The following is a 22,179-nucleotide window of genomic DNA, read 5'->3' as shown; positions in this document are numbered from 1 at the left end:
CCAAAGCATCCTAACATAATAGCCAAAGTGTTCAAGAGACAATAAAACACCTTTCATACCAAGACCCAGATACATGACAACTTGAATGAGAAATGATGAATGATGCCAATCCCAAAATGAATTAGATGTTCAAATTATCTGACAAGGTTTTTAATACTGATTTCAGGCCTTTAAGACCTTTAACAGGAAACCCAAGTCACATCATGCCAGTATCCTGACTTATAGACCTGAGAACTAATAAAGGGATGTTATTTTAAGTCACTACATTTGTGCCAGTTTCTTTTGCAGAACAGAAAACTAATCAACTTCTCATCTATGATCCACCCTATGCCTAGAAAAATATTATAATGAGTCCTAAATGGCTCAGTGTCTTACTTCTAGGCCTACTATAAATTTATTATATTCTTAGTCCTGCAAAAAATACAATTCTTGACCTTTGGGCACCATTTTTCCCTAGAATGCAATCCCTAACTAATTCTTGCTATCAAAGCTTCAAGATGACAATATCCTTCCTGTTTGAAAAACTGCCAATATCTTAACAGTTTAACTTTACTTCACATCAACTGATCCCACTCTACCAGTGTATGCTGCTTATATCATAAGCACAACTTAATACCGATTTTCAAATTATAAAGTTTATTTTTGTCTCAAAATAATTGCTGAGTATTAGACTGAGCTCCCAAATTATATTCCTCTATATCTACTCTGCCAAATATCAGAAATTGGGAAGATTTGTACCTGAATTTTCTAATCTCCACTTGATCTGTTTTTTACATTATAATTTATTAGTTTAAATCCACAGCATCAATTATACTCATGAGTATGAACATAAATAGTTCCTTCTTAACAAATTTCTCCTTTATTTTCTTTCTAGTTGTTTGTTTGTTTATTCTGGCCTACTTAAAAAAAGAAAACCTTATCTGAATAATAAATTCTTTTTGAAAGCAGTTATAGCCAGTGGATAGGTCTTTGACAGCAACATAAAGTGTATCTTTTTTGGCTAACCATAAAAATAAGTTGAGCTCTCAATCTTCCACGAAGTATAAAAATTCTTCCATAAGCGCAAACAAGTTAGAGCACATAACAATATGAACATCAAAACACTGCATGTACTGAAAATTTCACAAAGAAATGTAATGTTTCTGTTGAGTAATATTACCCGTCATCAACTAGCTTTGAGATCTCAGTATCTTCATCTGCAGCATCTTTACAATAGTTAACCAAACTTTTACATCTTTTTATTATATGAGAGGTAAATGTATAATCTGTTCTATGAGAAATGTTCTAGTATGAGAATTTTGAATGGAAATCTGAACTACATTTTTTGTAACTTTAAGATTTGAAAATTCTTTCCCATCCTAACTTGGGCTTTTTCACTGTGAAATAATAAGAGACTCCTTTTGTATGACAGTTGAAACTCCCCATTTTTAGTTATGAAACCAGCATCTTTAACATCACCGCAAAAATGTGGGGGCTTGGAAAAGTATTTTCAGGAAATTCCTTTTTCTCTCATCCACCATTCATATAGGACAGACACTAATTATCAGCCAACTCTGGGTTCTGGGTTATCCATTCTGACATCACACCACAGCTATCCACCACCTCTGCCCTTGTCATTTATCCTGGAAGCATATTTTTTGTTGTTGTTATGGCACTTATCTCTAAAACATATTTTTTCTTTATCTTGAACCTGTTTTCTTCCCCACTCCTACTCCAAAATAGAAGCTCCAGAAGAGCTTTCTTTTTATTATTATTGCTACATTTCTAAAGACTAACATAGTTATGGCATCAGTGTGTATATATATATACACCATACTCAGTGAGTATGTGCGCATCTATATGTGTGTGTGGGTATAGCATATACTCAATTAAAACACATCAAACAAACAAAAATTTTACCGAAGAAAGTTCTTGGTTCAGTTTCATACTTTTGGCTAATATCAGCATCCCAGACTTATTTTTCACCCTTTTTTCTCCAGAGAAAACTTATTTTAATATTGTTACCCAGCACCCTGGATTTGATCTATTCCAGCCTAGACTTCTTTCACTTAGTTAACATATTTGTGCAGTATTTCTTGCCTGTTAAGTTTTAATATCTGCCAAACCTTTTCCAAACCATTATTTCATGCATTCAACACATATATACTTATCCAGAATGTGCCATGCCTGATGCTGGATGCTAGAATTATAGTTAAGAAATATAGCACTTATTATTAAGAAATGTACTGAATTTTAAAGAAGGCAGATAAATAAACATATGTCGACACTCTGTGTGATGGATACTCTTATAGATGGATGCCCTAATATCTTCTGGATACAAGGCATAATGAAATGGCCTAGAAGGAGCAATCTACATAATAAGTCAAAACTCCCAAAGTTAGGTGCTATCTGAGTTGTACCTAGTAGTACTAGTAGTAATTAACCAATGAAATGACGTCATTAATTTTATTCTAAGCAAAATGAACACTGCATGCAAGAGTAGAGATGCATAACAGAACACTGAAAATTCAGGGATCAGTAAGCAGTACACTGTGACTAAATCATCATACTCTGGGGTAGAAGAGGAAAAGGTATAAACACATTAGCAAAATATGAAGAGATGGGGCCAAAGAGGTAACAAATGGCTTCAGTATATCATGCTGAAGAGCTGAACTAGATCCTCTAAGCAGTGCACAGTTGATGTGATTTTAGTAAGAGGAATAAAATTATTCAATTTCTAGATCAGTCACGCCAGAGGGAAGCGCAGAACAGATTGTGGAAAAGTTAGATTGTCCCACTTATAGAGTTATGGCATTAATTGGATGAAAAAAGTATAAAGTCCTGAAATAATGGTGTGGCAAATGAGATGTGGAAATATATAGATTCAAGTACACAGTATTAAAGAAGCAGAATGATATTTGGTGACTGTTTGGATAACTTAGAGATGACCTCCAATTTCTCATTTAGGTGACTCAGTGGACAGTGGGAAGTTCCACTGATATAAGAAATGTATTATAACTGGTTTGTCATGGTAGAGGAATAGAAGACAATTCAGCTGGGATCTCTGAGATTTGAGATGTCAGAGTCATATTTTAGTGGCAATGTTTATCTGGCTACTATGGATATCAAGTAAGCTTCTAAAATTAAAACAAAGATGGTAACTGAAGTCAAAGAAGTACAAGGTATTGTCTGTAAAAGTATGTTTAGTAATAATAGAGAAGGGAAATGGATGGAATCCCTTGGAAAAGGAGCAATTATAGACAGACATAAAGGAGATAACAAAGATAGTCAAGACAGAAAAAAGAGAGGTAAAATGGTAATCATAAAACTAAAATGTGACACAAGCCAAGATGACAGAAAATTTCTAGAAGGGAATGCCAAGAGTCCATTTGAAGAAATTTCTCTAGCTTAAATATACATTTTAAAAAATTAAAATATTCTATTTAAAAACATGATTTTAGATAAAAGCCTAGTACTCTAACATATGGGTAATGAATATAACTTATTAGAAATTAGAAAAGTGTTGAACAATTGAAATGTTTACATATTTTTGTTATCGTAAGCAATATAAAAAAAAACTTCATAGGCATATCTGTATACTTACTTTAAAAAATTTATAGATGTGAAAATTATCAGGTCATAAGGGGATAAGCCATTTTAAGGCCACTGCTCTATAATGCCAAAACATCAAAAACTTGTAGCTATTTACATTCTCTCCAACAATTTGCCAGTTACCAAGCAGTATATTATTACCAACATTGTCTTTTCTTACTACAAAAGGGAAAACAATTCTTTGTCCAGAAAATCAAAAGAGAAAGAGAGAAACGGAAACAGTCCTTTGTCAAATGATAGGCAAAAATATTTATTTCTTTAATTTTAATTTATCTGATTACTAGTGAGGTTAATTTATTTGTCATATCACATTGGAATTGGTGAATTGTCTGGTTATATTTGTCATCTTATTAAATGATATGATATTTTTTCTTATTTTGTATGAGAGTATATCAATTTTAAATATATTTTATATTATATATATGCATTCATAATATATATATATACTGTTACCATTTTATCATAGAGTTTGCTCATATGTTGCAGTTTGTTACCTGCCTTTCTAAGTTAATGATTTTGTCAAGGTTCCAAGTAATACAACATAATATTAAGCCTGTCATTTTTTCATTTTTTTCTTCTGTTTCTCACATACATAAAAGGTAATTCTTCATTTTAAAATCAGACAAATATTCATGTTTATTTTTATTTTTACTATGTTAACTCTTTAATCCTCCTGAAATATATATATTTTCACATAAAACTTTTCTAGTTAACACTACATAATATTGAGACTTATATCTAGTACTACCTTAATGCTTATAATTAAATAGGAAGTTCACCAATGTTCTAACATTAAAGGTAAAGTTCCTTATTTTTTCAAGAAGATACTCTCCATCATGTTAAAAAAGAAAGTGTTAATCATTTCCAGCTTAAAACTTAGAATCGATGTTGAATTTTGTAAAATGACTTTTCAGAATATAATGAGCTGATTAAATTATTAGTAGCATTATTTTTACTACCACTGAATGAACAGAATAAACCCTGTTTGGACTTATTTTTCTAGACTTTGGGCTTGGCCTCCAATTTTAATTCTTGTATTAACAAAATCAGATACTAATGTGTTTTTTGTTTTAATTTTCATTTTTGGGAAAGCTTTCTCCAAAGGGTGGCAAGGACAGATGACCAATTGCAACTCCATTTATATATATTACCAATTTACTTATTCCAAACAAGGAGAGAATCTTTATATAAAAGATAGACCCAGGTTGGGATTTCTGTTCAAACGTCCAGTCCAGGGGATCCTAGCTATCTAAGCCTTGGCCGCATGTCCAATACTAGAATATGGAGGTGGAATCTCCAAGCCAAATTAGATGGAAAAGTGGGCAATTTACCAGAAGTAGAAATGAATGTCCTCTAACAGATATGGTTCTCTTTTGTTTTTCACATTCTCCTTGAGTCAGTTCTGGTATTACATATTTTACTAGAAAGTGATCCATTTCATCTAGGGTTTTAGATTTCTATAGCGTATTTATGTTCAACACATCAGCTTAAAATTAATATATTGTCCTTTGTATTTTTTAAATTTTCTGTCTTTTCTTATATTTTATATTTTGGTTTTCTCCTTTTTCCTTGACTGGAGTATCTAAGGATATCACATAATCTCTATATTAGTGTTTGATCAGAAAACTAGAACCACTATAGTGAAATAAAGGACTATATTGTAAGGATTAAATCTTATGTGATAGTGGGAATTGGTTAAGCAGTCTATATAAGTCTATTGCCCCTGACTCTGAGGCCAGTCCTGAAGTCAGCAGAGCTGGCAGTCAGGAATGGGAGATGATTGAAGTGGGGAGGTCAAGGACAAGCTGGAACCAGCAAAGATGGACTGTAAATTAACCAGCAAAATGAATTGAACATCACATCAAAAGGATTATATACCATGACCAAATAGGACTTATTCCTAAAATCCAAGGATGGTTCAACATATGACAACCAATCAATGTAATATACCACATTAACAGAATAAATGACAAAAAACACATAACCATGTTAATTAGTGCAGAAGAAAGGCATAGTGTGTTCACTGGTGTTCAAAACTTCATATAAAGTTTGTTTGTTTATAAAGATTTTATTTATTTATTTGTTTGACAGAGAGAAAGCACAAGCAGGGGAAGCAGGAGAGGGAGAAGCAGACTCCCTGCTGAGCAGGGAGCCTGCAGCAGGGCTCCATCTCTGGGATCATGACCTGAGCCCAAGGTAGATGCTTAAGTGACTGAGCCACCCAGGCACCCCAGAGAAAGTTTAAATAACAGATAAAACTGAAGCTGAATTTCATAAACTGAAAATAAATCAGAGAAAATTATAATGAGACTAAATGAAAACATGAATGATAAAGGAATAAATGATAAAATGGAAAACCCACATTCATCTAATAGTATTTATAGAAGGTGAGACTAGAGTGAATGTAGTAATTATTTAAAAAATACTTGGTGAGGACTTTTCAGAGAGGAAATTAGAAATAAATCCTCAAATTGAAGAAGTACATGGAACCACCAGTAAAATGAATGAAAACATATATACAACTGTACATCCGTACCAGACACCTCACCTCAGCCTTACCCTTTCCTCATTCCCCATTAAAAGAATGTGCAACTCTGGTAGGTCACTTATATACACAACCTGACAGTCTTGTTATTCATGATTCCACTAAATCTACTTCAAACCTCTCTCCTCATTCCAGCAGGTGAGGATACTATCAAAGCAACCTGCTCAGGGCTTCTACATGCTGAGCCCATGGTGAATTCTTTCTCCTTTCCTCACACTCCCTTCCCCATGACTTCCGAGACCTAGTTTATAGGACTTCTAGGGATCGAGTTACAGCTTGATCATGCATTCTCATATTGGATCACCCTCCTTCTCTGTTTCTGCCCTGCAATCCTGTTCACTTGGATTGTACTCTCTAATTAAATAAGAACACACAAACCCTTGGCCTAAGATTCTGCTTTCTGGGGAAGCAAGGCTAAAAACAGCTGGTAAACTATAGTGTATTAATGACAAAGAGGAAAATCTAAAAAGCAATCTGGAAGAAAGAATACCAAATAAGAAGAACAATTAGACTGGTAGCCATCTTCCCATCAGTAACAATAGACTCCAAAAGATAACTGAAAAATAACTATCCCTAAAGTGCTAATGGAGAAATCACTCTAGAATGCAATATTCAACTAACCATATTAACAAATAAAAAATATGACATTTTCAGACAAAGGTAGAGATTTCTACCTACATACCCTCACTGGGAGAACTTCTAAGGAATAGGTTTCTTACTGAAGGGAATTAATCCCACATGAAGAACTGGGATAAAGACCAATACCAGGTAAAGGAATTAATACACATGTAGATAAACCCAAGAAAAATTAACTATTAAACATTATGACTATGTGACTAATTTGGGAGCTGAGTCAAAAATGAAGTGCAATTAAAATCTAGACAATAATTACATGGAAGAGGATAAAAATATGATCAGAACAAATGCTTTGAAACTTCTGAATTTTTTTCTGAAAGGGGTAGAGATATTAAACATAAGAATGGATCATTCAGGTAAGAATTTAGCAGTTTAACTACTAAAAATCTAGAATTAGAATAGATAACCTCTAAACCTATTGAGAGGAAAAACCTAATACAATGAAAAATGAAAGTTAAAAAAAATACACAATTTATGCAAAGGCAAAATACATAAAACTAGAATATTGTTTCTAACTGGAAACAAATACCTAGATTTATAAAAATATGGATGGTAGAGTATAGTCAAACTTTAGATAGTGTATAACTCTGAGCAGGAAGGAAAATGCCATCAAATTTGAGGCCTCTCAGTATATTGCCAGCACTTTATTTCTAAAACAAAAGGATACCAATCAAATACGAAAAAAAAATCACACCTTGAATCTGGGTTTTGGATAGACTAGTGATTCTTTGTTATTTTTTGTAAGACTGGAATAATTTGTAATTAGTAAAAGTTAAAATTGTCATGGATCTGTCCTTTACTACCTCCTGAGTCTTGGATCATGCTTTCTCCTCTCTTCCTCCTCCTTTTTCTAATTTCTCTCTAGTATATAACCTTGTATATGGAACATAGTTAAGTACACATTTAAACATTTGTTGACATGAATAGTGCACATGAATATACTTTGCAAACTAAAGCCATTATCATAAATATAAGCTTCTCACAAAAACGCATATTTTCCTTCCAAGAAATGAACCACTACAAACTGTAACATTCTACAGAGTACCTCAAAATTAAAAGATGTAAAACAATATGTACAAATTTAAGGGGATCAAATTTTGCCACCCCAAGATATGCCTCTCCATCATATTGATTACTTTAAGCTGGTTATGTTGCAGGTTTTCTTTTCCTTTAGTGCCCGCAGTTCTTGGCCATGCCTCTTCTAAGAATGAAGAGGTAGACCAGATGAAGAGTGGTGGGAAGCAAATCAAAGTTTATTGAATGATAGTAAAGCAAAGTTTATTGAGCGATAGTACAAAGCTCCCAAAGAGGGAAGGGACCCGAGGGGGTTGCTGATTTGGGAGTTAAATCTAGGGGTTTTTTGTGGGCTCTTTGGTGTGGGCTGTTTTAATCTGATTAACCCTCCATGCGCCTGTCACCCAATCAGGTTTTTGTTCATTCATATGGGAAAGGGTGGAGGGCTCCTTCCAGGGTGGTATAAAATACTTTTAAGGGTGGTTTCCTCTTAGGGGGGCGGGGAGGGGGCGGGACCCTTATCCCTGCCTTTCTTCCAACTATCCTTTATTACTTATTTTTAAGAAACTAGAGACATGAGAGAAGCTCTGAAAATGGAATAGAAGTTATCCTTAAAAAAGACATTTACATGTATAAGGGAAATTTTCATTTGTAAGGGTGTCTCCTTTGCTGTACCAGGAAGAGGGGGATGACTCAATCCCTAGAAACTCCTATCAATGGAGAAGACAAGGATTTAAATCTACATAACAACCTTACTCTCGTTTACCGTGTTTTCTAGAACTCTCCCAAGTGGCTCCCCACCCCAAACATCTTTTGTCTTAACTGATGATAGTATTTAAGCTATGGATTTGGCCATTTTGGGGAGTGAGTTTTCGGGGTCTCTCCCTTGTATACAAACGGTATACATTTTATTAAACTTTTGTTTGCTTTTCTCCTGTTAATCTGTCTTGTCAATTTTATTATTAGACCAGCCAAAGAAACTAGAAGGGTAGAAGGAAAATTATTTTTCCTCCCCCACACATGATTCCTGTAGATATATTTTTGCAAATAAACACTTCTATAAGTGAACTTGCCATCATAGAACACTGGTGAAAGCAAAGCATTTATGAATAAAGTAACTAGTAGTGAACAATTATATATAACTTATGTGGGAAACTATTAAGTATGTAGCATGCAAAGGCAGTCTATTAATCTAAGAGTATAATTTGTAAGAGATGAGAGTAGATGCACAATTGTTATGACAGCATATATGCTCTCAGAATTGCACTTGAGATACCATTATAAAATAGGCCACAGAATGGCATAGAAAAATAGATTTCTCAAGTATGCAAGGCCTAAAAAGAATAATGGACATTTTAGCTTCTTTTTCATAGAAAAGTAGGAGATACATGCATTAGCAATGAAACTGAAAATACAACACAATAGTTTTCATTGAATTTTTTTTCTTTCTGGTTACTAGGTCTTGCTAGAGTCCTAACTGATCATTTAATCCTCATTTCACTGCATTCTGTATATCCAATTTGGTTATGATTTCTAAAAGTAATATACTTTATTTATAAACCAGTATTTCACACAATATAAGCATAGAATATTAAGCCCAATATTATGGTGAAATTGAGTAAAATCTAGCATTATCAAATATCCTCATAATGAGATTTCATAGTATATAGGGAACAAAACAGAAATGAAATAACATGAACATCCATATGCTATAGCTAGTTCAACTTGAGTAACACATTATACAACAATCCCTTGACATTCATAAAAGATTAATGGTCTCAAGACAAAAAGAAAATCCAAATTTATAGGCATTAACCTATTCCAGCACTAATTTTACTACCCTCCCTTAAAAATAATGTCAACCCTTTTTAAAAGTCTATTCTAAGTCAAACTTCTATCGTAGTCCAGGGGTTCAGAACAAGTCTCCCCCAAAATGTGCCACTTTGGTATATGGACTAATTTGAGCTGAAGGCAATCAAGACCCAGCAGACTAAAGAAAGATTTTTACCTCTTCCTTAACTACCTAAAAGAATTCAGATAGGGGGCCTGGTACAGAAAGAGTTATCACCAAAAGATAACTTTTTTATCTAAATGACCTATGTGCAGGGCAAACATCTAATTACCACACGTGATCTTCTTCTCTGCCCTTTGAAGCCTCAGGCCTCTGTCCCATTCTTTAGCTCAAAATGGCATATAAACCTCAACTGTCCAGCTTGTCTTTAGATGGCATATTCTTATGGAGGCCCCCATACATATGTAATTAAATTTGTTGTTCTGTTAATCTGTCTTATGTTAATTTGATTATTAGAACAGCCAAAGGAACTAAAAGGGTAGAAGTAAAATATTTCCTCCTCAAAAATAGTCAACTATGATTTCCATACACTTATTTTGTGGATAAAAGGGAAGAACTGAGTGCTGATATCAGAATATCCTGAGTGCCTGGAGAGACTCCCTGAGAATAGCCTATATGCATAAAAAAAATTCACAAGCTGATGGTCACTATACACAACACTCTTGGTATTCATGTATACAGTGTTTCCTTCAAACTGATGCTCCATGGATCTCCAATATAGGATTATTTATGGAAAAGAGATAAAATTTTTAAACTCTATGTTTCATAAATATACAGTTAACAATGTCTGTAAGCATTTAAACCAAATCTTCAATTTATATTTTATTTTTCACATTTTAGGGGTATAAGTATCAAACCCAAAGAAAAGTTGAGAGGCCAGTATAATGAATAAATATACTAATTATTAATGTATCACCATGCCAGTTCCATCTCTCTGTCTCCACACACACACATGCCCATACACACCTCTTTCATCCAAACAATCTGAAATTAGCCTGAGAATATCATATTTCACCTCTAAATGCTTCGTCATGCCTCTCCCTGTATTAAAGAAACCCATATTACCACACTTAAGAAAATTAACATTAATTCAATTCTATTAACCATTATACTGAAGGGAAGGAGAATTTGCCACCCCCAAATTTACCTTTTTGGCATATGTATTATTTTAGGCTGGTTATTTTTTAGGAACAGCAGACACAGAAGAAGCTCTGAAAACCAAGTAGAAGGTACCCTTTTGGTAAGGGATATTTACATTTATTAGGGAAATCTGAAAATGTCTAGGAAAAATACTACTAGAGAATGGAATGTCAGTCAGATTTGTTAAACTGCACAAAGGCCACTATTGATCTCTGTGATAGAATTTTAGGTATGTGTTGTTTAAAATAATTGTAGTCATAAATAGAGAACATGTACACAATCACTTAAACATAATAAATTACTATCGTTAAGCGTCTGCCTTCGGCTCAGGGCTCAGGTCATGATCCCAGGGTCCTAGGATCAAACACTGCATTGGGCTCCCTGCTCAGCGGGTAGCCTGCTTCTCACTCTCCCACTCGCCCTGCTTGTGTTCCCTCTCTCTCACTGTTCTCCCTCTCCCACTTGCCCTGCTTGTGTTCCCTCTCTCGCTGTCTCTATCAAAAAATAAAAAATAAAAATCTTAAAAAAAAAAAAGAAACCAAGATCTCAGTGTTATTTATGTTCTTTGTTACTAGCTTATCAACATGTCAAAACTCTACAATCATTTATAACTCCTATTTTCCTAATTATGTTCTAGAGTTAGAATATAATTGCTAAAGTGAAGTGTAGTTTCTTTAATGAATGACACAATTAAGGCAGGATCATATATTTGGATTCTGCATTATTATTTTGTTCCTGTACGATCTCTAATCCCCTTTATTTACTTTGTTCTTTCTCTTCATTTTCAAAAGTCCAAGGGATACTCACTCCTTTACAATTTGCTTCCATTTCCCCCAAAAGCAGTACCTTCCTATGATTGTCATCACTGGTCCCATACTTTTAGGTCCCTTCCTTTGGATTCTCACTAGCAAGTCTTCTAATCCTTCTTGTTTCGTTCCTGTTCTTAGTATTTTCCCACTCAGAGTGAAGACCTCATTTTTCCAAGAGAAATGTATCTGTGTTCTGGCACCAGCATTATCTTGCTGCATGCTCATGATTTTCAAGCAGTCTCATCTGAATCTTCTCTTCAGCCTGGGCTTCAAAGCCTAGTTGTGTTGGATTCAGGGGTTTTCCTTTTAAATGTAATCTCAAGTTATAGTATTCTTTAACTTCTAGTTATGCTGTTGACATAAGTTTTATGTGGTTTTATTTTCTTTCTTTGTTGATCTCTATGGGTTTTACAGCATGTTTGGAAAATTAGGACTTAAGAAGCTGCTATTACTGCATAGAAACTCAAAGGTCTGAAATAATCCCTGTATGCTTGAAATTATTTTTATGTTTTATGTAAACAAATCTTGCTGTGCCTTCTGAGTTATTCCTTATTCATAAAGGGGAAGGGCTTAAAAAACACATGCAACATAATTTTGCTATAAGATTCTCAGTAATTTTAGACTTAATTCTAGCAGGGTTGATGACTCTAAACCAAGTTCCTTATCATTTTTGAGGTTTACTTGCACTGCTATGAAAGTTTTAAATATAAAAACAAAGTATTTTGTGTTCTTCAGTCGAGCACTCCAATTAACTAAAAAAATAATCGCTTGCTTTTGTGCCTACTGACTAATGATGTGTTAGACATCAAAAATTAATTTTAATCTGTTGCTCAATTCTTTTCCTGTGGGTCTGGTGTTCAGTTGGTTAGGCTATTTGCAATCAGATGATTGAATTTGTTGCAGAGGAAAAATTTTCCTCTAACCTTTGAGGTTCTTTTGGCTGGTCTTAAGAACTAAATTGAAATGAAACAGATGAACAGGAGAAAAATCACATTTCACTACATGTATACAAGGAATCTATATAAACATGAGAAATTTCAAATAAAGGAAAAATGAGGCATATAGGTCATTCTGGACTAAGGAGAAGGGGTAAGGGTCTGCAGCTTCAAAAGAAAGGAAGGCAATTCACAGGAAGAATGGAAAGAATAAATGTTTGGTAAACAAATGTTTGCTGGGCCATACAGAAACAATGGGACACAGAGCTGACTCTGATCAAACAGGCCTTGCTCAGTTCCTCCCTGTCTACCTACATTTAGCTTATACTATACTATAGTTATCTATAGTGATAGCTCCCTTCCTGGAGCAGGTCCTCTATCTAAATCCTTTTAGGCAATTATGGGCGAGGCAAAACCAAAACAAAACAAAAAACAAAAACAACTTTTTGAGTCTTCTGTTTCTTAAAGGTAATCAGCCTAAAATAATCCACATGCCAAAGATACACATTTTGGGGTGGCAAATTTTGCCCCCCTACACATTCTTTTTAACTAAGAAACAGTAAATCAAGTTAGAGTACAGAAAGGAAACAAACGACATTGGGAAATGCTGAGAACATCCAATTGAATAGAATAAAACCTAGGAGCTTATTAAAGTCATTTAAATTTCCTGATCAGACATTGCCAACGTCCTCCTAAAGTTTAATGAGTATGTTTTACATTATGTCAGCCAAATCATTAACAGTTCCTTTTCCACAACTGGTTTACAACCTACAGTGATATTGCAGTGCTTATTGGTAGAATTACAAAAAGAGGAATCAAAATCATCTTAATCCTGCTGTGGACCACTGCTGTATTTTTGGGGGGCAGGGGGAATTTTGTGCTCTAAAAAGATAAATATAAAACAAACCATGAGATCTTAAAGTTGTAGTAAGACTTTTTTTGGTAAAACATTTATTATTATCTTTTTTAATTTAAACTTTAGGTAGTTAACACACAGTGCAATATTGATTTCTGGAGTAGAATTACACACAACACCCAGTGCTCATCACAAGTGCCCTCCTTAATCCCCATCCCCCATCTAGCCCATCCCCCACCCACCTCCCTCCACCAACCCTCAGTTTGTTCTCTATTGATAAGAGTCTCTTATGGTTTGTTTCCCTCTCTCCTTTTTTTCTTTTCCCCATCCCATATGTTCATCTGTTTTCTTTCTTAAATTCCACATGAGTGAGATCATACGGTATTTATCTTTCTCTGACTTATTTCACTTAACATAATACACACTAGCTCTATCCATGTCATTGCAAATGGCAAGATTTCATTCTTTCTGATGGCTAAGTAATATTCTGTTGTATATATACCACATCTTCTTTATCCATTCATCAGTCGATGGACATTTGGACTCTCTCCATAGTTTGCTATAGTTGATAATGCTGCTATAAACATCAGGGTGCATGGAAGAACAAACATTCTTAAAATGTCTATACTACCCAAAGCAATCTATACATTTAATGCAATACCCATCAAAATACCAACAGCATTTTTCACAAAGCTAGAACAAACAACCCTAAAATTTGTATGGGGGGCGCCTGGGTAGTTTAGTGGGTTAAGTGTCTGCCTTTGGCTCAGATCATGATCCCAGGGTCCTGGGATCGAGTCCCAAATTGGGCTCTCTGCTCAGTGGGGAGCCTGCTTCTCCCTCTCCCTCTGCCTGCCTCTCCTCCTGCTTGTGCTCTCCCTCTCTGTGTCAAATAAATAAAATATTAAAAGAAATAAAACTAATATAGTAATCAAACTCAGGAAATTTAAAAAAAGAAAAGAAAAAAGAAAAGAAAATTTGTATGGAACCACAAAAGACCGTGAATAGCCAAAGCAATTCTGAAAAAGAAAAACAAAACTGGAGGCATCACCATTCCAGATTTCAAGCTATATCACAAAGATGTATTCATCAAGACAGCATGGTACTGGCATAAAAACAGACACATAGGTCAATGGAACAGAATACAAAACCCAGAAATGGACCCACAACTATGGTCAACTAATCTCCAGCAAAGCAGGAAAGACTATCCAATGGAAAAAAAACAGTCTCTTCAACCAATGGTGTTGGGAAAACTGGTCAGCCACATGCAGAAGAATGAAATTGGACCATTTCCTTACACCATAAACAAAAATAAATTCAAAATGGATAAAAGACCTTAATGTGAGTCAGGAAACCATCAAAATACTAGAGGAGAACACAAGCAGCAACCTCTCTGATCTTGACCAGAGCAACTTCTTACTAAACATGTCACCATAGGCAAGGGAAACAAAAGCAAAAACGAACTATGGGCACTTCATCAAGATAAAAAGCTTCTGCAGAGCAAAGGAAACAATCAACAAAACTAAAAGACAACTGACAGAATGGGAGAAGATATTTGCAAACAACATATCTGATAAAGGGTTTGTATCCAAAATTATAAAGAACTTATCAAACTCAACACCTAAAAAACAAATAACCCACTAAAGAAATGGGCAGAAGACATGAATAGACACTTTTCCAAAAAAGACACCCAGGTGGCTAACAGACACATGAAAAGATGCTCAACATCACTCATCATCAGGAAAATACAAATCAAAACCACGATGAGATACCATCTCACACCTGTCAGAATGGCTAAAATTAATAACATAAGAAACAACAGGTATTGGTGAGGATGCGGAGAAAGAGAACCTGCTTGCACGGTTGGTGGGAATGCAAACTGATGCAGCCACTCTGGAGAACAGTATGGAGGTTTCTGAAAATGTTAAAAATAGAACTACCCTACGATCCAACTGCAGTACTAGATATTTACCCAAAGGATACAAAAATACTGATTGGAAGGGATACATGCACCCTGATGTTTATAGCAACAGTATCAACAATAGTCAAACTATGGAGAGAGCCCATATAGTAAGATTCTTTTTTTTTTTTTAAAGATTTTATTTATTTATTTGAGAGAGAGAGAATGAGAGAAAGAGAACACATGAGAGGGGATAGGGTCAGAGGACGAAGCAGACTCCCTGCCGAGCAGGGAGCCCGATGCGGGACTCGATCCAGGGACTCCAGGATCATGACCTGAGCCAAAGGCAGTCGCTTAACCAACTGAGCCACCCAGGCGCCCCCATACAGTAAGATTCTTATCAACTTGAATCCCTAGTCCCTTTTCCCAATGCAGTGAGGTCTGGTAAACTAAAATGGACCACATAAAAAAATGTTCCATTTTTCCTAAAGTAGGCCTAAATAGCTTCATGTCAAAGCAGACCATACTGTTTTAATCCTTCTCTAATTTATTCAACACACATTTTACTGAAAGTTTAAAATGTGACCAGTTATATGCTCTAAGCTAAATATATATTCTTACATAAAATATACTCTGTACCTATCTTTCCAAAGTTTATAGTCTTGTGGGAAAGCAACACTGAAACAATAACAATACCAACAACATGCAATCATAAATACTGATAATTGTTTGACACACACAAAAAATGGCCTATTTTGAGACACACAAATAAAACACTAGTCATGATTCAGTTGTAAGACTAGAAGATCTCTTTGAAGAAGGGACATTTTTGCATGGTCCTGACAATAGGAGTTAACCACAGGAAGCTACCAGGGCAGACCAAGTAAGCAAAAATGTAGATGATATGGCAGGTGTCCAAACTCAAGCCTCCTTACTTTCTAGATTCTAGCTGAGCGGCAAGAAAAGGCAGAAGAAAAAAAAAAAAAAAGGCCTTATCTAAGAGTATGCTGTTGGTTTGCTGAATGTTCTAGCTATATGAGTAAAAGAGAAAAAAACCACTCTGATAAACTAAAATTTTAATCCTTCATTTACTTTTAAAAGTAAGCAAGGCTTATTTACTCTAACCTATTCATAAACTATCCTCCTCCTTTTGGAGGTGTTATATACGGAATTAGGAAAGGGTTAGCGAGTGGCCTTGAATTATTTCTCAGGGAAGCAACATACCAGATTTCAAGTACATGATTTTCCAGCAAGAAACATCTGGAGGCATTGCTTACCTCTCTAACTAATGACTACTGTGTCATTAGTGAGTCTCCCTAAAACATCTGCAGTCACACCCATTTTTCCTTCCTGTCCCAATGAAGGAAGTATTCTTCCTCATGACTGTGACAATCCTTCCATCTGTGTTCTAGATTCCATATGTTCTCACTTCTTCAAGCAATGATTTATATATCATTATCTTCTCATCCTCTATTCTTCTCCTCTCAGCATTTAAGAAAATATTCATTTAAACCACTCAGATTTTCTAAAGCAATTCCCCATCTATTCTGCATCTCCCCCATCATCACCACCATCACCATCAGCAATCTTACTATTTCTTTTAAGGTCCTCCTACCTTAATTTCTTTTAAAAAGCTATCTAAATTCTCTACCTCTACTTCTCAATCCCCATGTATCTCCCAAACCACTGGAATTTAGCTTCTTCTCTGGTCACACCAGTAACAAATATGATCACTATAATCACCAAAAACTTCCAATGATCGTACATTATCTCTGAAACCTACTCTAATCACGGCCATCTCCATTTCCCCAAAATTCATTTCTCCCTTGAAGTCTATGACTCCTCCCCAGATCTCCCTTATATATCTTTTCCCTGCTGCAGAGATTCCTTCTCAAAGCTTTTTAAATATATGCATATTTGAAAAAGAAATACTGTTCCATGAGTGTTCCCATTCTTTTCTCTTCTCTCTTCCTATTAAAGAGGTTCTGATTCTTCTTTTTCTTAAAAAAAAAAATTTTATTTATTTATTTGATAGAGACATAGCGAGAGAGGGAACACAAGTAGGGGGAGTGGGAGAGGAAGAAGCAGGCTTCCCGCCGAGCAGGGAGCCTGATGTGGGGCTCTATTCTAGGACCCCGGGATCATGACCTGAGCCAAAGGCAGATGCTTAACAACTGAGCCACCCAGGCGCCCCCTGATGCTTCTTTATTAGTGTTTTTGATGATATTCATTCTCTGAAAGGGTTTGGATATTCACAGCCTAGTTCTCTGAGTTTCGTGGTACATTAAATTACAAGAAGAAGTAGAAAATAGATCTTTTAGCAGAGTTTTAAAATAGGATTGTAAAGAGGGTTGGGGTTCTATTGAAGATTTTGGGAGAAATAAGCTGAGAAATTTTATTTGGTGAAAATGAAGTGAAAGGGGAAAAATGGCATCTTAATAATGGTTTCTCTAAACTACATATATCTTTGCCAAAGTTTGATAAACACAAGAACTTCAATTATTTTAAAGTTCATTTGTTTCATAGTCTCTGTTTTTTATAATAAAACTCCACCCTCAGACTAGAATGTATGTTTCATGTATTCAACTGAACTACCTGCAGATTACAATACAGTGATGAGTATTTCATTTGTAAAAACTCATTAAGTTGTGCTGTACTTATGATTCACCCATTTTTCTGTAAACCATACTTCAAAAAACATTTACCTTTTTTTTTTCTCATGATGACTCTCTCCCAAATCTAAATGTCCTACTTAGATTTAGCTCTTGAGCTCCAGACATATTTTCAACTGCTTACCAAATAGCTCCAACACTATGTACCATAGGCAACTAAAATCAAGATGTTCAAATAAAAAACCTTTTCCTACTTTTTTCCTATTTCTGTAAGCAGAGCCATAGCACAGCCAGTTTTTCAGAACAGATTTTTCTTCTCTATATAATAAAGGTCCTGATTCAGGCCTAAACTACACCTATTCCCTCTTCCCCATACACACATCTACCATCTTCATTGGTGCATGAGACATTCCTAACCTATGTACTATACTGGTCTGGTCTCATTGAGAGCAGTTATGAATCCCACTGTCTATTATTCTTGGTTATTCCACAGATTCTGTTAAATAAAAATCTGAACATATCCCTTCAGTCTCTTTGGTAGAGCATAATAGCAGTCAACACTCAAATAGTATTTGCTACACGGTAAAGGCTACTGTAAAAAACTCTGAAGCTATTAATTCATTTAATCCTTAACAAACCTTTATAAGGGAAGTACTATAATTATCTCAATTACACAGATATAAATTTAAGGCACAAAAAGATTCAGTAACAGATAACAATGGATAGAACTTGGATTTGTACCAAGGCTATACAACTTCAGAAACCTGTTAACTAACTTAATGTGGTAATCATTTCACAAAATATATGTTTATCAAATCATCGCATTGTACACCTTAAATTTACACAATGTTTTTTGTTGATTTATACTTCAATAAAGCTAGAGGGAGGGCACCTGGGTGGCTCAGATGGTTAGGCGTCTGCCTTCGGCTCAGGTCATGATCTCAGGGTCCTGGGATCGAGTCCCGCATCGGGCTCTCTGCTGGGTGGGGAGCCTGCTTCTCCCTCTGCCTCTGCCTCTCTCTCTCTCTCTCTGACTCTCATGAATAAATAAATAAAACATTTTTAAAAAATTTAAAAAAAAAAGCTAGAGGGAGAAGGGGAAACTGCTGTTAGCCAGTGTCTTCTGTTCTCTCATTGACTTCCTTTGAATTTCCTGAAAATGTCATATGTTTTATGTCTCCAAGACCTTTAACATTCTTTTCCATTCACTTGGGATACTCTCCCCATGGCCACATCCATACCAACTATGTCTATTTAGTTAACTCCTCTTTCAGGAAGGAATACATATTACCTTCTCCAAAACACTCTTCTGACATCCTTATCTTTATCTTATGAGATGTCAAGTATATCTCTACCACTGTACTTATTACCAGCTATTATAATGGTATTTTTTTTTGCTTCTTTGTTATCCTTATTAAGAAAAAGATCACGAGGCCAATCACCGTTTAAGAACAGCAAATTAGGGATGCCTGGGTGGCTCAGTTGGTTAAGTGTCTGCTGTCAGCTCAGGTCATGATCTCGGGGTCCTGGGACTGAGCCCTGCATCCAGCTCTCTGCTCAGCAGGGAGCTCTCTGCTCAGCAAGGAGCCTGCTTCTCCCTCTCCCTCTGCCTGTCACTTTGCTTGTGCTCTCTCTGTCTCTCTGTCAAATCAATCAATCATCAATCAATCTTTAAAAAAAAAAAACCAACAGTAACTTATACATTGCTTTATACAAAATGGACAGACTATTTGTTTACTAAGTTGATGAGTAAATAAAGATTTAGAGAAATATATTTTTGTGAATGATGGTAAAATAAAAATAACTCCCCTTTGATGATAAATTTTTTCTCATGGAGATTATCTGAGCTAATATATTAGAGCATATTTTAGAATGGCACCAGCATAAGCTCAAGAAACTACAGTAAAAATAATATTAACATGTGAATTTTAATAATAATTTTGAAATAGACCTCTAGAATTCTAAATTCCACTTGCTTCCTGACAAAACTTTTGCAGAATGGATTTATGTAAAGAAAATGAGGGGGCGCCTGGGTGGCTCAGATGGTTAAGCGTCTGCCTTCGGCTCAGGTCATGATCCCAGAGTCCTGGGATCAAGTCCCGCATCAGGCTCCCTGCTCCGCGGGAAGTCTGCTTCTCCCTCTGCCCCTCTCTCTCTCTCTCTGTCTCTCATGAATAAATAAATAAAATCTTTAAAAAAAAAATTAGAAGCAGGTAGGTTAGAGGTGGGAAAGAAAAGTCAAGAAAATTTGCAATAGAGATAACTCAAAATGTAAGCAATACTGAAAGGATCAATTTTGAATAATGAATGCAAGATATAGGAAGAAGAAAGCTTAAAAATGGAAATTTAATATTCAACCCAGAAGTTGTATCAAAAACCCCTTGAATGTAGTGAGCACTCAATAGACATTTGATTACACTGGTTGACTAAATGTGATTAAATACTAAATTCTTCAGCAGATAACCTGAAGCCTGGTTCTTTGGACAGACTAAGGGCTAAGGAAAACATGGTTTTCTTACATTCTTCTGAATAAGGACAGAGAAGCAATAAAACATATGCTTGCTCTCCATCTTGCTCTCATTGTGTGTGTGTGTGTGCATGCGCACATGCACCAGCGCTCAGAGATGTTTGTCAAAGCCATTTATTGCTAAGTGAAAGATTAAGAAAGAGACGGTTGAAACTCTTATTTAAGTGCTTAGTACCCATATTCTTATCCATGAATGTGCACAATGACTTCTTAAGAAACAGGCCCCTGAGTACAGATCAATCTGCTCTAGATCCATTGTCAGCACTGAGGAAGGAGGGAAGCTTGCTATGGAAGATAAGGTGTTGGTTATTTGGAATCTTTTCTTCCTTTAGCTTGTCGGATATTCCACGACCACTGTGACACAGTCTAGCCAATTTTGAACTTCATCAGCTTTTCTCCTTCCAGCATCCAGAGTGTCTCCAGCAGTTTCCCAGACCCTTAGAGGGGAAGGGACATTAGCCACTTTGAAAGGCAGCTTCAGGGACACAAAAAGTATTAAAAAAAGAAAAGTTACTTGGTGTCAGAGGGTACTAAGGTCCAGGTTTTTCTTTGTATATGCCTTAATTTTTTTTATTGAGGTATAATTGACATATAACATTATATTAGTTTCAGGTATACAACGATTTTGAAACTGGTAACCAAAAGGTTAATGGGACCACTAAGTGCAGCTGTAGGCTAATAAGCACAGCTGCAACTTTTTACCCAGGCCTTTTCATTTGCCTTTAAATTTCGCTGACCTTCTGTAGGGAGGCAGATTTGAGGCTTGCCCTCCCATCTCCTCATTTGGCTGCCTTTTGAATAAACCCTTTCCTTGCTGCATACTCAATGTCTCAGTGATTGTCTTCCCTGTACATCAGGCAGATGAACTTGGGTTTTGTTACAATTTGATATTTGTATATACTGCAAAATGATCACCCCATAAGTGTAATTAACATCCATCACTATAGATAGTTACAAAAAATTTTTTTCTTGTGATGAGGACGTTTAAGATGATAATTCTATCTTAATTGAATTAATGATTATTTGAACAACTGCAAAGACTGAAAGGCCAGCTTTGTTCATGTTGCTAAATCTTCTAATTAGATCTCAGCTTCAAGAAGAATACAAGTAAACAGTGAAAAAGAACAACAGTATCTAGCCAGGATGTTCAGTCAAATAAATCTAGAAAATTAAGAGGTAATTCAGGCAACAAGCAGAATTTCCCATATATTAGATGCTAGGAGGTTCAAAGAGGAACAAGCCCACCAACGTTGTATCACTTCTAGTTCTCTTGTAAAAAATAAGTAAATACATACACATATACAAATACAAAGACAAACAACAGAATTTATTAGCACTGTGTCAATTAGGCTAAAGATATGCAGAAATTCTCTTAGAAAATGAACTATTAATTGTTTTAAAGTGAATCTGAGCTTTACCTGAGCCCCAAATTTTTGTTACCTTTTATTTATGGATTACATATATACCATGTGTTGTAGCAATTTCACCTGATTTATAAAGCCACAGTTTTAATCATTTTTAAAACTCAATTAGATATCACTAATAAAAATTATCAATTTTAGGAAGGCAATCCTGGGAATGTAAGAGCAATATTTTTATCATCAGACATGAAATCAGAAAAAAAATATGATCTCATCATAAAGAACTATTCTCTTATTTGATGAATTTGTTCAAGCACAGCTTTAGGTTGAAATGTGAAAAATGGCTTTAGAATAATATTAGAAAGACCCTAAGGGTTTTTCTTATTTTATGTTCTATTTGT

This window comes from Leptonychotes weddellii, chromosome X, assembly GCF_054177405.1.
Source record: "Leptonychotes weddellii isolate Sample4059 chromosome X, ASM5417740v2, whole genome shotgun sequence".
Classification (NCBI taxonomy): Eukaryota; Metazoa; Chordata; class Mammalia; order Carnivora; family Phocidae; genus Leptonychotes; species Leptonychotes weddellii.
Note: the sequence above shows the minus strand (reverse complement) of the source record.